Genomic DNA, 18,472 nt, shown 5'->3' with positions numbered 1-18,472 from the left:
CAAACCAGCAGTGTCAGCATTTACCCTATATTTAGCAATATCCTGTCTTAAAATATCCCTCTGATGTGCATTGCAAGTAAAATTAAACTGTAGATAAAAACCACCTGTCATATGTGACAATGATTTTGCTCTCCCGTAGACAGTTGCTTGAGGCAGGTTTTACTGTATTTGAAACTTAGCTAAGATAGTTGTTGTTGAGTGAAATTTGAGATATCATTATAACTCATGATAGGTTCAAAGTCATTTTCTTTCATATGAAAGTGATTCAGGAATATTTAAGTTTTAAAGATCAACATACATGTACTTCATATTTTTTTTTTTTGGGGGGGGGGGGGAGGGTCAAATAGGTTAAAGTGCCTTTGCTCCTATGAAAACTTGTTTGATACAAAAATATGTTCCCTCTTTAACCACGGGAAACCAAGATATTATATTTTGGAAATTCAAATGTGTTTTCTACATTCAGAACTCTGAAAGTATTCATCTTAATTTGATATACAAACTAAGTGATTTGTGAGTTTCATATAAAAAACATAGGATCAGATGAACAGCCTCCAAGAAGTGTTAAAATAACGACATTCACATGATGTGTATTTATATAAGTATGAATGATTCATTCTTCACATTGCTGTTTAAGCAGACATAATTACTTCCCTAAATAGATACAATTTGTATTTAAAGTACAAGTAGTGGTAAAATTATAATGATTTTCTCCGATTTGAAATATTGTATATCTAAGTAAACAATAAGACAAAAAGAATAACACAGCACATAAATAAAACAAGAGGGCAAAGGTAAGTCTAAAAATAGACAATATAGCGAAATTGAGCAAATAATAGCCTGGACCCCCTATCTTTCTGAAACACCTCTGGAAGCCCCGGCTTAAAAGCTTTGGATCCATCTCCGATTGAATAGGTTTAAAGTTATATCTCAAACATTTATTCTGCTAGTTTCTAATACTTTTTTTTAAATTGAAAAAGAATGAAAATTTAACTCTCTACAGAGTTTTTCTGGAAATAAATAAAATCTTGCTTACTATTTTTGGCAGGTGAATGAGAACTTGATAAATAAAATGACCTTTGAGTGTTTTCGCAGTAATAAAGTTATGGTAATCAGCTTTACCAATTCTTAATTGATGAAGACACCATACCATTTAGCCCACGTAATCAGCATTTCACGAGTTAATAAAATGCAGTTCAGTCAGTACAAAAGAAAGTATTTTCTTTAAAAAGGATGCTATATTTTGTTAAAACACAATTGTATAAATTTGATGGGATAGTTCCTTAAAAAAAACCAGATAAATGTGAAGGTGAAATTTTTCAGAGATTTGATTTTTTTCTAAGCTTTGATTCCATCTACAAAAGAAATCAATTGCCCCTAAGTCAAATCCATTTAAGTAGTACTTTACCAACATCAGACAGAAGGTGGTCCATGTATGTTAAAGATCCACAAAGATTCTAATTCAGAAACAGTTACAAACCACATAGTTTTTCATTTGGTTGTTGCACTTTTGAGACAAAAAATATATATCCTGTATATGAAATAGTTGTCGATTTGGTTTATTATCCAGGGTGATGAATGCACATTTACCAAAATATAGCTATATATTAATAGCTACTGTTTCTTACAGTTCTTTCAAAAAATTTAGATAAATGAGAAGGTAAAATTTTTCCAAGAATTTGATTTTTTTTTTTTTTAAGTTTTGGTTTCTGATCTAAGTAGAAGACTACCAACATCAGACAGAATATGATTCATGTATGTCAAAAACTCACAAATTCTAATTCAGAAACAACTACAGACCACATAACCAGACTGAGCATGTCATTAGGTTGTTGGGACAAAACTACATACTACAGACTGTATATGAAATTGGCACTTATTGGAAGTTCTTGATTTGGTTCATTTTCAAGGTGAATGTATGGCATTCTCCAAAATACAGCTCTATATACAGCAAAGGCTACAGCTAATGACATGTAAATATACTGTATATATGGATAAAAAAAGCATAGTTTGTTCAGTGGGTTTTTCTGCACTTTGAATCACCTCATAACCATTGGCAGTGTCTGAATCTTGTACATATTGGTACTTGAATCATCAGCAATCCTGTGAATATAAATCAAGACTACTGCACCCTTATGAACTGTTTGTAGTATCTAATGACTAATTAGTCAATAATAGATAAGCTGGAAAAATACTGTTTGACAAGTAAATAAACTTCTATTTGCCAATAAAGTGTTGTTTAATCAATTTCAAGGGTCCTCTTCCTGGAATTAGCACTTGTCAAAGAACACTTCTCTAAGATAAGACACGCCACTCTATTCAGTAACAAAGGAAGTACATTTCTGAACAAAGTGGCTGTTTTGCTATTCAGACTGTTATTAGGAATGTCTAGAAAAAGTGAAACCGGAACCTTTAACTACTCAAATATTTTACTCTGTTTGTGATATCCAATAATCCTATAATTCAAGTTGTGATACATTGAACACTTTCTATGTATAGAACAAGCAGTTGTTTGTGTATGCTGAGTTTCCCGTTACAAGCTTTCTTTAATCAATACAAGCACAAATACATCAAATTGACTGATTCGTTATCAAGCTTATAACGGCAGAATCAATTTAGTGATTTGGCGCTGTGTAAAGCTAGTTGCTTAGACAATATTTCACATAATAAGACCTTCTAGCTTTCAATTAACGATTTTATGTATGGATTTTACATGAATGTCACAAAATCGTTTCCGAAGCCTTTTAAAACACCCACTAGATTTATGCAAAATAATGTTCTTTCATTGAATGCTAAAATGTAATGTTTAAAGAGTACATAACATCTTTATTAACGATTTTTTTTTGTGAAAAGTTTAAAAGGCATAAAATAGCTGTTTAATTTTTTTTCTTTAAAACAGAAAAAATATCCCATCCAAAAGAGTAAGTAAATATAAAGAGCAGTTTGGAAATAATTAAATAATTTATCAAAATACCACAAAAATGAAGCTTAAAACAAAGAGCTTTGGACCATAATAAAAAACACTAAATCTTTTCAGATGGAATGCAATGTGGTTTAAAAAAACCTTCGCTTGTAAATGGCAAAAACCATATCTGCACATAAAAATGCAAATGTCACGAAGCAATGTGATTTGACAATGTGATGAAAATGCCAAAAGCAATAAATAAGCAGTGAATTCTCCCAACATATAATCCTACAATAGGTGATTAAGACAATGTATCTCTGGGGTACTCCAAACAAAGCAATTAATTAATATGATCTCCCAGAAGGATGACACATGTCAGCATTGGTCTTTAACAAAGATATGTATCAGAATCTAGACACAAACCAACAAGGAATCAAACATATTGTTTCTTACAGCATCATCCATTCGTAGATTAACATCTATAAACTTAAACTCTAATAAATATTTCTGAGTATTAATCTATGATAATACAACAACTTAAAAGTAAAAAAAACTTTTCATCTTGACTGTGACATGCCAAATATATACTGCTCAGAGGAAAATGCTTTTGTTCTATCCAAAGCCTTATCTGACAGGTGTCTTGCATGCTTATCAACTACCCCACAGTTAGTAATGATTTGTTCTATCCATAGCCTGATCTTACAGAAGTAAATATCTTACATGCTTATCTCCACAGTTAGTAGTGATTTGTTCTATCCATAGCCTGATCTTACAGAAGTAAATATCTTACATGCTTATCTCCACAGTTAGTAGTGATTTGTTCTATCCATAGCCTGATCTTACAGAAGTAAATATCTTACATGCTTACCTCCACAGTTAGTAGTGATTTATTCTATCCAAAACCTTATTTTACAGAAGTAAATATCTTACATGCTTACCTCCACAGTTAGTAGTGATTTGTTCTATCCATAGCCTTATCTTACAAAAGTAAATGTCTTGCATGCTTATCAACTATCACATATTTAGTAGTGATTTGTTCTATCCAAAGCCTTATCTTACAGAAGTAAATGTCTTATCCACTACCCCACAGTTAGTAGTGATTTCTTCTATCCAAAGCCTTATCTAACAGAAGTAAATTTCTTATCCACTACCCCACAGTTAGCAGTGATTTGTTCTATCCAAAGCCTTATCTTACAGAAGTAAATATCTTACATGCTTACCTCCACAGTTAGTAGTGATCTGTTCTATCCATAGCCTTATCTTACAAAAGTAAATGTCTTGCATGCTTATCAACTATCACATATTTAGTAGTGATTTGTTCTATCCAAAGCCTTATCTTACAGAAGTAAATGTCTTATCCACTACCCCACAGTTAGTAGTGATTTCTTCTATCCAAAGCCTTATCTAACAGAAGTAAATTTCTTATCCACTACCCCACAGTTAGTAGTGATTTGTTCTATCCAAAGCCTTATCTTACAGAAGTAAATATCTTACATGCTTACCTCCACAGTTAGTAGTGATTTGTTCTATCCATAGCCTTATCTTACAAAAGTAAATGTCTTGCATGCTTATCAACTATCACATATTTAGTAGTGATTTGTTCTATCCAAAGCCTTATCTTACAGAAGTAAATGTCTTATCCACTACCCCACAGTTAGTAGTGATTTCTTCTATCCAAAGCCTTATCTAACAGAAGTAAATGTCTTATCCACTACCCCACAGTTAGTAGTGATTTGTTCTATCCAAAGCCTTATCTAACAGAAGTAAATTTCTTATCCACTACCCCACAGTTAGTAGTGATTTGTTCTATCCAAAGCCTTATCTTACAATAGTAAATGTCTTATCCACTACCCCACAGTTAGTAGTGATTTGTTCTATCCAAAGCCTTATCTAACAGAAGTAAATGTCTTATCCACTACCCCACAGTTAGTAGTGATTTGTTCTATCCAAAGCCTTATCTTACAGAAGTAAATGTCTTATCCACTACCCCACAGTTAGTAGTGATTTGTTTCTTTTTTTCAATGTTTCAAATTGCTGTACATTTTTCAATTAAGGATTGGTTTAATATAAACAATGCAATGTCCTACTGGTTTTCCAAGAACTTTGTTTTCTCACTATCCTGCGTTAACTAGTTATTACTGTTAGTCCTTGTTTCTAGGGTATTCAGCTCACATTTTCTTTTTAAACCCATCAGTTTCATTTTAAAATATGATACAAGATGTTTCAAAGAGCAAAATACACCTGCCTTTTAGGAAAAAACAACATAAAATCAGTCAAAACAAAATGATGGTGTTATTTAATCAAGTTTAACCCCCTGTAGGCTTTAATGAGATACAATAGCTGATCTCAGAAGGTTCCACTAAGTACCCATGACTGACAGATGGGTTGGGTTCCACAAAGTACCCATGACTGACAGATGGATGGACACAGAATGAATGCAGACTATTACAAATTCTAATATGACATGCTTCAAAGCTTCAAAGAATTGAAATAAGTCACTGGCCATTTATGTTGTTATTTAACAATGTGACATAAATGACGAGCCCATGGTAAAACAATGATTAAATAGTTTCCATGATTTATTTCTTAAATATATCTATGGCATTGTAAACCCAGCCAAAAAAGAGCAATAATCTCTGGTCTTTCAAAGTCAATAAGATCTGTAAGGAAGTGAAACTTTGATCCAGACTTTTGGTTTGTCATTAGAATTGTTTAATATATTAAGTTTCTTCCTGTCTATAAACAATACCAAAAATAATGAAACTGATTTTTTTTGCACCCCAAGGACAAAAACTCTTAAAAATAAATGTCATATAACTTCACCCAATAGGTTTTTGTATACTATGCCGCAAGATCATTTTATCAACTGAAAGTTTCTTTCCATTTATCATTGTGTTCATGATACAAAACCAAAGAAGCAAATCTTTTTTTCTTTTTCCATTAAGGAGTTGTCATACAGCTTTTATCCAAGCACACTTTTGTAGGTATTGTCCGGAGGATCATCTTACTAAAGTTTCTTTCCATAGGGTTCAAGACAGAAGCCAAAAACAGGAAAAATCATCAATTTTGACCTTCCAAGAATAATTCATACCTATAAATGTTCATACAACTTCTACGGGGCACCGAATGGGACTTGATCTTTTTGTGATCAAAATCAACTTTTTGTACACAAATTTGAATTCCGTCATAACAAAATCATTTTTGTCATACAAAATCATGTTACACAGACTTGTTTTAAGATCACTTCAATTTGGTGCCACAAAATTCACAATATTCAACTTTGTGAGACAAAAGTTAACTTCAACCCAATGTAGACTTTAATATGAAGGTGGCAAGTTTATACATGCATTCTTGTTTAGTTTATTTTTTAAGTTACTTTAGTATATAGGGGCAACTATTCGTTGTACCTGTGTATCATGTTGTTTTGGGACCAGCTGCAGCCTGCCCTGTGGTGTTAGGGTTTCCTTGTTGTTTTGGGGCCAGCTGCCCTGTGGTGTGAGGGTTTCCTTGTTGTTCATTGTAGACCGATGGATGACCTTTTGCTGACATTTTCATCCTGGTCGGACTATTGTCTCTTTGACATCTACATCATACCTATTCTTGTTATATTTCTCATATAATTTTGGAGATATGTTGAAACTGGTAACTATACCCATATACCAATGTATTCTAAAAATAGAATTGGTGACTGGGTTTAATGCTCAATTAGTGTAATGGACATTATTTTCAAGAACATAATTTAATGATGGTTTGTATACAAATTTGATTACATTCTGTTTAGTAGTTTAAATGAAAGAGAATATTTTTGAAGAAAACAATAAACAACAAATCTAAGATAGTGAAGACAACTAAAGATGGAAATAGCTTTTTGACATTTTTTATTACATCATCAATATTAATTTTAGAAAATACTTTCTATTCATATTTAAGACAGAACTGTTATTAAAATCTAAACAAAGCCCAATTAAAGTTGGTTATTAAGAAATAAGCAACTCCTAAGCAGTTTACACCCAGTTTTTTTTATGAAAATATATGTTTCTGGACCCTTATGGTCACTAATTCTTTAATGATTGAGGCAAAAAATTCAAAATCAATCAATTCCTCATGTAGTATTCAAGTGTTTTTCCATTGTTCTTACTGCCAGATAATTTTTATCTCGTACTACTGCTGTGATACTGAAAAATATCAGCAATATAACCAATGAAACCCTACTTCAAATCAACTGTGACATCACTGTTAAACAGAATAATGTCAGTTTTAAATATCTTAGCAAAACATCACATCGCAAGCTAACAGGCTCAGTGTGACATTTCCTGTCTAAACTACAAAACATCACATCCCACACTTACAGTCTCACTGTGATACTTCCCTCTAGACTACAAAACATCACATCCCATGCTAACAGTCTCAGTGTGACACTTCCTGTCCAGACTATAAAACATCACATCCCACCCTAACAGTCACACTGTGATACTTCCCGTCTAGACTACAAAACATCACATCCAAACTTACAGTCTCACTGTGATACTTCCTGTCTAGACTACAAAACATCACATCCCAGGCTAACAGTCTCAGTATGACACTTCCTGTCCAGACTACAAAACATCACATCCCATGCTAACAGGCTCACTGTGATGCTTTCTGTCTAGACTACAAAACATCACATCCCACACTTACAGTCTCACTGTGATACTTCCTGTCTAGACTACAAAACATGACATCCCACGCTAACAGTCTCAGTGTGACACTTCCTGTCCAGACTACAAAACATTACATCCCATGCTAACAGGCTCACAGTGATGCTTTCTTCGTAGACTACAAAACACCACATCCCATGCTTACAGTCTCAGCGTGACACTTCCTGTCTAGGCTACAAAACATGACATTCCACCCTAACAGATTCACTGTGACACTTCCTGTCTAGACTACAAAACATGACATCCCACCCTAACAGATTCACTGTGACACTTCCAGTCTAGACTACAAAACATGACATTCCACCCTAACAGATTCACTGTGACACTTCCTGTCTAGACTACAAAACATGACATTCCACCCTAACAGATTTACTGTGACACTCCCTGTCTAGACTACAAAACATCACATCCCACCCTAACAGTCTCACTGTGATACTTCATGTCTAGACTACAAAACATCACATCCCACGCTAAAAGGCTCACTGTAACACTTCCTTCCAAACTACAAAACATCACATCCCACGCTAACAGTCTCAGTGTGACACTTCCTGTCTAGACTACAAAACATCACATCCCATGCTAACAGGCTCACTGTGATGCTTTCTGTGTAGACTACAAAACATCACATCCCATGCTTACAGTCTCAGCATGACACTTCCTGTCTAGGCTACAAAACATGACATTCCACCTTAACAGATTCACTGTAACACTTCCTGTCTAGACTACAAAACATGACATTCCACCCTAATAGATTCACTATGACACTCCCTGTCTAGACTACAAAACATCACATCCCACCCTAACAGTCTCACTGTGATACTTCATGTCTAGACTACAAATCATCACATCCCACGCTAAAAGGCTCACTGTGACACTTCCTTCCAAACTACAAAACATCACATCCCATGCTAACAGGCTCACTGTGATACATCCTGTCTAGACTACAAAACATCACATCCCACACTAACAGCTCACTGTGACACTTCCTTCCAGACTACAAAACATCACATCCAATGCTAACTGTCTCACTGTGATACTTTCTGGCTCGACTACAAAACATCACATCCCATGCTAACAGTCTCAGTGTGACGCTTCCTGTCCAGACTACAAAACATCACATCCCATGCTAACAGTCTCACTGTGACACTTCCTGTTCAGACTACAAAACATCACATCCCACCTTAACAGTCTCACTGACACTTCCTGTCCAGACTACAAAACATTACATCCCACCCTCACAGATTCACTGTGATACCTCCTGGCTCGACTACAAAACATTACATCCCACCCTCACAGATTCACTGTGATACTTCCTGGCTCAACTACAAAACATTATATCCCACCCTCACAGATTCACTGTGATACTTCCTGGCTCGACTACAAAACATCTACAATCTGGAAATCTTGACATTTCACAATCCAAAAAAATTGTCTTGCCTTGCTTCACTTGGCTTTTACTGGTAATTCTATTTATGCACATCTCACCTGAAATACTGGGTCTGCCTCTGTTTTATATCTGTACAAGGGCATTTAGAACTTGTGTTAACAGGCTTCTTAAACTGAACAAACCTACATATTCATCCATACAGGTTTCACCATATTTTCACTATTTTTCTTTCATGAGACAATTTTATCTTCTCTTTTATGAAGTTATATCACAATCCCGTGCTTTAATCTGTGATGCATACATTGACCGAATTTGTTTATAGAGAGATTCCATATTAATATGACTCCTTGTCTACAGAGAATAAAATTGAATGGGATGTCACATCTAAATTAGGAACTTTGCCTACAATGGCATTAATTTTAATCTAAATTTCAACATCTATAGTTTCTAAAATGATTGTAAAGACCTGTCTAATCAAAACATGTATTTCAAAATCTTGTCAAATCTGGCACTTTAAGAAGGTTCTTTTTGGTACAGTTCCATCAAAGAATCATGCAAAAGTAAACAAAAAAATGATACATGGACACCTTTTGCAAAAAACATTTTTGCCCAATAAACCCTTGAGACTGCAGATCCAAGAGGGTCGATGGTAATTGGAACCGACCTACAATTGCCAAGAATACCATCAAACTGCAGTTATTATCAATGTCCAGTTTCCCACACATATCGGAAACTGTACATGGATAGTAACTGCAGTTTGGTGGTATTTTTGGCATTTCTATTGACCCATGTTGTATAGAAAGAGGGGAAAAAACAAAAAATATGTGAAAAGTATGTCAATTATAGAAAAAAAATGGGGAGGGGCACGAAGAGGCTCATATAGGGACCTGTCCTAAACTAGGCACAAACTGACCAATATGTGCATTTAAACCTCCCCATCAAAGTCTATTCAATAGTCTAGACTACTTAAGATTACCGGTAAGTTTCTGCCTGATTTTTAGACAGAACCATACCTAAATTTATACTTAATTGTTTTTCAACAACTTGTACGAATATGCTTAACTTTCTAGGCCTAATACAAGCTTTAATAATTGCATGAATAAATTTGTTGATTTAATTCAACTAGGAAATATCTAAAGGAAGCTCTTAAAAGTAATGATAACCCAGACACTTAGTTCCTTACATCATTGATTTATTAGTATAGAACCAAATTTGATAAAATAAAATCACAAAATGATGATTTTTCATTTAACATAAGGAAAATCTTTAATGCTTATTAGTATTACAAACTATGACTGAATCAGCTCTCTCCATCCTAGACTCTGTAATTGGAATACTTTATATTACGAATTGAAATTCTGTCTTTGAATTGCACCATCAGTTTTGAAAAATTGTTATTGTATAAGTATACAATAGAATTTTAATTAGCATGGATTGAATAATACATGAAGATTGACATTAATTAAATCAGAATATATTTTAAGAAGTTCTCATTTCCATGATGGACCAATTTCACTGTTTTCACAGTGGACAGACATTCCTGGAAAAAAACACCTGTGAAATAGATTTTTTCAAACAATAATGAATCACTGAATTAAAAAAAAAACACAAATGCTGACAACTGCAAATATGTTCACTTCAGAAATTAGCTAGGAAGAAAACCCCTCCTTGGCTTTTTTTTTCCTTTATTTTTGTTGTTTGTTTTATTTTATTTCTTTTATGTGGGCGAGGAGGGAGAGATTGGTGGATGTAAAATGATTAAATGACTACTTGTGGTGTTTTTCTAAGTAGGACGGGTAAGTTGGGACAATATCCAATTTACACATCCACAGTAACCTGACCAACAAAATTGTTTTTTTTTATAGTCTTCAACCAATATTTCTACAATTTATGAATTTTTTTAAGGTTCTTAATCAAAGTAAATTGCAGTCTTTAAATTTACATGCCAGATTCCAAGAAATTACAATATCTGGTTGAGCATAACTGCTAATTCAAGATATTGTACAAGCCTGAACTGTGAAAATTAAATTAGAAATAAACCTATATCAATTTAAATAAACACCTAAGTTACCCCTTTCACCCCTTCTTGCATATAATGGCAGGGCCATGACCCCATTTTAATTAACAAGCTTCCTTCAGCAGCAAGTAATAATATATCAAAATTTCAAGATATTTAGTCCACTACAACTAAAACAATCACATGGAAATGAAAAATTGAACAATAACGACAACAACATCAAAACATAATATGACTGCATTTTTTTCCAGTCTTAAAAAGAAACCTCAACAGAATTAAACAGAACATGATGACAACAGATGTTATAAAGACGATTCCCACTATACAACTTACAATATCATAAACAACTTCCAGTCTACAACCAAATGTAAACATATTTCCATAACGCTATGTTTCAACTTCAATTTTTTTTTCACAAATATAATGGTAGTAGAAATGAAATGTTTAACAAGGAAGTATTTTACAAGGATTGGGTGTTTATACAGATTGTAATGATACAAAAACCTTAAAAAAAACCCCAAAAAAACGGGTCAAAAGTGTTAGTTTTTTTCTTCCATATAAAATAGAAAGAAAGACAATACTTTGAGGCAAAACTAAAAAATGAAGATCTTTATTACTTATTACCAGTATCTTAATGTTTTCCATTCTTTATGTGAAATTTCCTGACAGTTTCATAATAAATATTAACCTCTTCAAAAATAACCGTTCTATTCTAGAACAACAATTGTTATTTTATCAGTTTCAGTCTGAAAGAAATTTGGTCATTGGCATTCCTTAATTTTCTCTTGAATTTTTCTTTGTGAAATTGATTAAAATTTACAAAAACCTTGTATAACACACAGACTAACTTCTACTGTTGATAGTAATGATAAATGTTCACCATTTTTCTACATGACAAAAACAATGAAAAAAAAAAAAAACCTTTTTACAACAAACATATAACTTTCCCATTTAAACAAAGAAAATGATGTTTTAGATAATGTGTTCAGTAGTACTCTATCTAAGAATCATGCAAAATATGATTCATGGTACTAAAGCCTACATATTTTATTTTTGATACTTTGTTTAAAATTTTATAGTAAACAGATATAAACATGTGGCTTTTCTTATAACCCCTGTTCATAGGAGATATGATTTATAAGAAATGTACTACACAACAATATCAAGGGAGATAACTCTGTAAATGACACTGAAATACAATAGAAACTAATTAGTTTTCAATGTAAATTATCTTTTAAGAATAGATGGATTGGAATGAATGATTATATATTTCATCATATAGATCCATAAAACAACTTAATAACAAAAATAAAAATGTGTAGCCTTTTTTGGGTTGTATCACATATTACAGCATTTGCATGATTCTAACAAAGGCTACTACTTATCTCCAAATCTACCATAATTTGATACGCTTATGTTTATTAGAAAAAGAATAACAAAGTACCACACCAAAGTCCTCTGTAAAATTGTTACTTTTTTTTACAGATTTAGTAAAAGGAATCAAAAATGTAATAATTATATTTGTCACAAACAAAAAACAAATAACAAGGTATTACATGAATTAAGAATTATTTTGGAATTTAGAAAATGAGTAAAAAAAAATAATTTGTAAAACAAACCTTCACTAAGGTGATTAGTGATGCCAGCATGGCTAAGGAGTTAGGTTAGCTGAATAAGGCAAGGACAACTTACTAATCCAACTTACACAATTTCTAAGTATTGAACTAAAAATCCTAAGTTTCAAAATGAAAGTTCCAATAATGTACCAATATATATATTAAAACAAAAAGTTCATAATTGCCAAAAGGAAAATAGTTACCTTTAAATTCAGTAATTACCAAAAAGATATTGTTCCCAAATCCAGTTGTCACTAACTCAAGGAATGTCTGTGGCGCCAATCCCAAAAATTGTTCTTACACTCTAAAATAAATCCTGAAAATCTTTCTTCCCCAATCAATGAAGATTTCCAACGTATTGATCTCGTGCTCCTATTTTGGAAATGACAAAAGTGGTATTTATTGATTCCTGTACCTCATTAAAGGGACCGATATCTCATTTTTGCAATATCCTCATTAGCTAAGATTTCATATGCTTTGATCTCGTTGTAATCTTTATTTCATGGTAAAGTTATTCCAAATTATTATATTTTTCTAGAGGGAAACATTTTACATTATTCAACAAGAACATTGCAGGGCTTTTCTTATCAATTATAGTTGTGTTTATTTTATTGGCTTTGTTAACCTGATTGATTCCGAAACAGCGTACAAGTGACGTGGAAAATGTGCTCCATCACTGTCTCCGGCTCTGAAGCATTACTTTCTACAATTTTTCAGTCAATAAGTCTTTAGTGCTGCAATTGATTATTTTATCTCTTATAAATTTCCAAACAATGAAAACACTTGTCTCAGTGTGTATCTGGACTCAATGTAAATACAGGAAAGGATTTAAAAAATGAAAATTCAAAAATTGATTTGGATATACTCTATTGCAGAACATTTCGGATTGACAATGAAAAAACTCAGTTATGAATTTCTTTCTTTTATATTCAATAGTTGATTCTTTCAACACTTTTCAAATAAATAAGACAATTATTGAGTAAAACAAACATGCTTTCATTAAGTATTCTAATGCATGTTATAGATTAACTTACATTTCTACCTCTAATGATGAAGACTTAAAAAAAACAAATTCAACTTAAGAACTAAAACTCTACAATAAGTGGCACAAATGAGCCATGTATACTGGTTCCAGTATTGAACAAATTAAACAAGAGAAACTTGAGACACCCCTGCTTCATATAGTCATCATACAGGAAGTTGATGTTGCTGGAGTTTGAAATGGAATCCAACAATAATTGGCATACCTATATAAAGCTTCTCTGAAAATAATCAAGTGTGTTTTTTACCACCACCACCACCCAGGCACACCCACAACCACTCCTATGTTAGTGCAATGGTTGCTTCCTTCAGGTATTTCCTGTCTTTTGGACTTAATGATGCATTTGTTGTGTTTCATAATATCCACTCTTTTCTCCATCATAAATGATATCCTTGCCTAATTACCTCATTATCAGAACTAAACCTTTTTCATAACATAAACATCATCAAATGTTAAGAATTAGAAAATATTATTATCAGTAAGTAAATATACCTAAGTGGCTCACACAGACACTACTGGAACAAGGAAATGTGCAATAATGGAAGTCATCATTTTGAAAGTTCTAAGGTCTTCATCATGACACTGTTGATCATTATGACATACTTGTCTTCAGAATGACCAATGAACTACATTTATCATGGATTTTCTTCCTCATTCACCACACAACACAGTGAGTGCCTTGCAAAAAGCAGGTACTGCTCACCTTCTAAAGCACCTGGGTTCTTCCTGTTTTTTTAGGTTTTTTTACCTTTAGCATGGTTCAAGCTGTGTGTCTCTCCATGTATTTATTTTTTGTTTTTCTTCATGTTTACTCTTGTCAGTTCATGTTTTCTAAAGCATTTTTTTGCCGATGGATTTCCCCCTTTAGATATATCCCCCTTTTCATTGGTACTTAAGTATATTTTCCTTTTGCTCTTTAAACTTATTATAAAAGAAATACTGATTAGATTTAGTTTGAAATGATGCATGGACAAGAATACACAATCAATGACCTGTATACTCAACATGAAGACTTGAGTACAGTATCTAAGAATTTAAGCATAAACTTTCCCTTCCTCAAGTACCCAGTAATGAATTGAGCACTGAGTGACACATTGATTGATTTTGTTAATCATACGATCTGTGATAGACATTTTGTAAAATTATTAATTAGAAAAAAGAAATGAAAAGACTCTTTGTTGCAAATAAGTATGTTTTTTTTTAAGAAAATTATTTAGATCTTCAAAATAATACATCTTACAAGTTCATTCAGTTAGTGTAAAGACTGCTGCCGCTTTTTTTTTTTTTAACAAAAGAAGATTGAGCCAAATATGGAATCTTTGTAGAATTTAAAATACCTCAAAACAAAAAAATAAAAATGATGTTGGATTATAATCTGACCAGGAACAATCACAGAGAATGTGAAGTTTATTTTCTGTAGTTCACTCAGTAAAAAAGCAAATAAACAAAACCTGACAGGTCAAAGGGGTATAACTCCAACAAAATTCAGTGGATCATAAGGTCATAGATATATGCACAACAACATATCATGTCCTAACTAGTTACAAAGTTTCATGAAATTTGGGGCAGTAGTTTCCAAGGAATTGCACAAAAGTGTGACGGACAGACAGAAAGACATATAGACAGACAGACAATGCAAAAACAAGATGTCTCCCAAACCAAAGATAACATTTTTAGAGTTCAGGAAAAATGGTTGGTCCTGTCTGTCCTGATTGGCAAAATATCTGCATTATTTGTTCTGGAACGGCAATATCTTCGAAGTTTGCAATAGTGATGTTAGATAGAACTGACAGGATTTCTTGAAGGACCACCAGAATGGAGCACAAGTTTTCATGAAATCTGCAGTTAGTGTTTCTCCACTGCTACAGTCCTATTGGCCCCTGATGAACAAGAATAAAGCCAAAAATTTGAGTCTCCATTTTTCTTTTTGTTTTATCTGTATTTAGTTTCTTTTTTACTTTTTAAATATGCCAGAACTTTTTGCTTATTTTTGTTAACCATGTCACAACTTATGTTCTTATTTTCATTATTCAAACTATCAACATTTTTAGACTACTCAAGATATTATTCCAATAATTAATTACTAAATTCAAGAAAGAAGAAGTGGAAAAAGAAAAAAATGCCTACTTGACTGAAAGTTTAAGATATATTTCAACGACATTAGTCGCAGCAAATAAACATACTCAAATCTGAGAAACAATTTTGTTACCTGAATTACCACTACCTAATATTACTTTTAAGACAGATTAAATTAAAAAGAACAAAACCAACTTGCCTTTGAGACAAATGAAAAAAAAAATCTTAAAATTTTATGGAAATGCATAAACCTAAATAAAAAAAATATTATGAAGGTTCATCCTCATATTGTTTTTTTTACATCATATGATTAAGCATAAATTGGTGGCCATATTTCAGTAAAAATACAAGTATGTGTTATAAGTCTCATATACAGACAAGTGTTAAGTGGAACTACATTAATATACAAGTCTTGTACTAGCAGTATACTACTACTAGTACCTTATAATAATCTTCTTCAGTTACCAATTTTCATGGTTTTATATGTTTGAATGATATTCAAATTTGCAACAACATGTAAACAAATTCTATTTAAAACACAGAGGCTACAATACAATCTGCAAATTAGGAACTCCACAGATATGCAAAATCATCACAAATAATGACAACTGAAACACAAGTACATAAACACTTTACAAATAATTGTTTATGAAAAAACTTCATTGATGGTACTCCTTTGATTCAATTAAAAAGCAAGAATATTAGAAAATCCATGCAATACAAGGAAACTATATTCTGGAGAAAATATATAAACAAGTACAGTTGAATAACATACTATGAAATATTATAAATCACAGCTTTGAGGCAGCATCAGCCAGAAAATTTACATCACTTATTTATTTTTACAATGGCAGTTGAAGTGTGAAAATATCAAAACTATTGCAAAATATATAAACTGTACACAAATCATATAAAAGCAGACAGGAACATGTGAATTTAATATAGTAATAGGATAATTAATTAGAAAAAGTGGGTAACTAAAATATGATCAGGAGTGCCAAAGAACACCTAGATCTCATAAGCGTGCAGAACTTGTAAAGTGCATCAATCTCATAGCACTCCTACATATCATTGCACAAGAAATGGCATTACAGTCCCATATAAATGTTTCCTTTAAAGGTCAAATAATAATTTTGTAAGAGCAAAGCAAAAGTTGCTGCCATTTAATACAAGGAAAAGCTGTATAAGCAATAAAAGTGTCAGGGTAATGCAATTGTTGTCTCTATTATATTATTTCCATATACTATAATATTATATTATTAACTGAAAGATTCCATTACAATGTGGTGAAGACCTACTAATTAGTGACAGAACAGACAACTGTTTTCTTGTAAACCAGTGGACCTTTGTTTGAAGTAAATTTAACCAAAATTGACAAAAATATTTTCCTTGAAAGAGTAATCAAGCGAATGCAGATTCTAGCAGAAATTAAAAAAAATGGTGCAATCCAGGGACAAAGACCAGACATTGAAAACAAACACACACAACAAAGAACTTTATATGGTATAAAGAGTTGAAAAATCATAGGTAAAACTGGCTCGGACGTCACCCAGTATAAAAAGGTCCGAACCTGACAGCAGATCGGACACTCTGTTGTCTTGTAAGTATGTGGTGTCCCCAGATGGGAATCTTAGCACACTCACATCTGGTATGGAACGTGCCCCAACCAATTCAACTGAAAGTACCCAATCACACGTTCAGTCTGCAGACAATCTATTCAAGTACAAAAATTCGGACTATTTCAAAATTATCAAACCATGTTCCATCACTTTAAATGATATATTTGACTACAACGATGACGAACCACATTGTACCATATCAAAATGTGGTATTAAAAATTGCAAAACATGCAACATTCTTATAACCGACCCTTACTTCTCCAGTTCCCTTACAAACAAAACCTTCCATACAAGAAGTCACGATGACTTAAGTTGCAAATCAACAAACTTAATATATGGATTAGAATGCAACTTATGTGGTTTAGTATATGTCGGAGAAACGCAAGAACGATTAAACAAAAGAATGTGCGGTCATCGTTCGGGAATTAAGGCTAAAAACCACTAATTCCACTTCCCATAGGCTTCTATGCTAATTTCACAATATTCAATGGCTTCTCTGGACTTTACCTTAACTTTAACCTGCAGAGGACTATATATCAGCATGATTCTACATATGTCAGCTCACAATCCTCAGAATGGCATGTGGGGTTAGCAGACTTGCAGTGCAGTACTGGTCACCGGAAGTGAAGTGTCTATAAATAGCATGGGAAATCCCAGTGTTTTCACAAGATAGGGGTATATTTAGAAATCATTATGGAGATTAGGCTTCACATCACAAGAAGCAAAATGCACCTATAAAATGTACAGAAATGTTTTTCCTTCAGAAACTGTTTAAATTTTTTAAATGAGATGAGAACTTTTTTCACAGCACTATGAGGAACAGGGGTAATTTCTGCGTAGGACTATTTTTGCGTACGTTCCAAATGCTCATTGGTTGAATTGGTGGTCTGTAACCTAAAGAGTCACTTTTTGTCTTAGAAAAAATAAATAACTATACGGGTATCTTCCTACACACATACTGAATGCATTTGCAAAGTTTCAGTGAAATGTGACAAGCACTTTTTTAAATATTTGATTTTTAAATATAGGTTGTGCGAGCAAAAAAGTGACAATATTCTACCATACTTAAATGATTAAATATTTGCAAAGAACTTTTTCTGACTTTTCAAATAAAAA

General features: G+C 32.7%; 1 protein-coding gene across 5 annotated transcripts in view; it reads right to left on the bottom strand.

The window, feature by feature from the left end:
• Positions 1-17,967, bottom strand: part of LOC148620325 (high-affinity choline transporter 1-like) — a 39,420-nt gene extending 21,453 nt beyond the window's left edge. The window contains exon 1 of one of the 5 annotated variants that reach the window (XM_088581104.1): positions 17,864-17,967. The gene's annotated coding sequence lies outside the window, so the exon portion shown is untranslated. Of the gene's footprint in view, positions 1-24; positions 326-11,336; positions 11,533-12,822; positions 12,990-17,863 lie in introns of those variants that run through there. The other 4 variants (XM_088581101.1, XM_088581105.1, XM_088581103.1 and 1 more) reach the window with 4 other exon arrangements.
• Positions 17,968-18,472: the final 505 nt, after the last annotated feature.

The sequence above is a fragment of the Perna viridis genome, chromosome 4 (assembly GCF_037379345.1).
Source record: "Perna viridis isolate PV_CMFRI_1.1 ecotype Kerala chromosome 4, ASM3737934v1, whole genome shotgun sequence".
Lineage (NCBI taxonomy): Eukaryota > Metazoa > Mollusca > Bivalvia > Mytilida > Mytilidae > Perna > Perna viridis.
The sequence above is the reverse complement of the archived record's forward strand: the minus strand, read 5'-3'. Positions and strand labels throughout refer to the sequence as shown.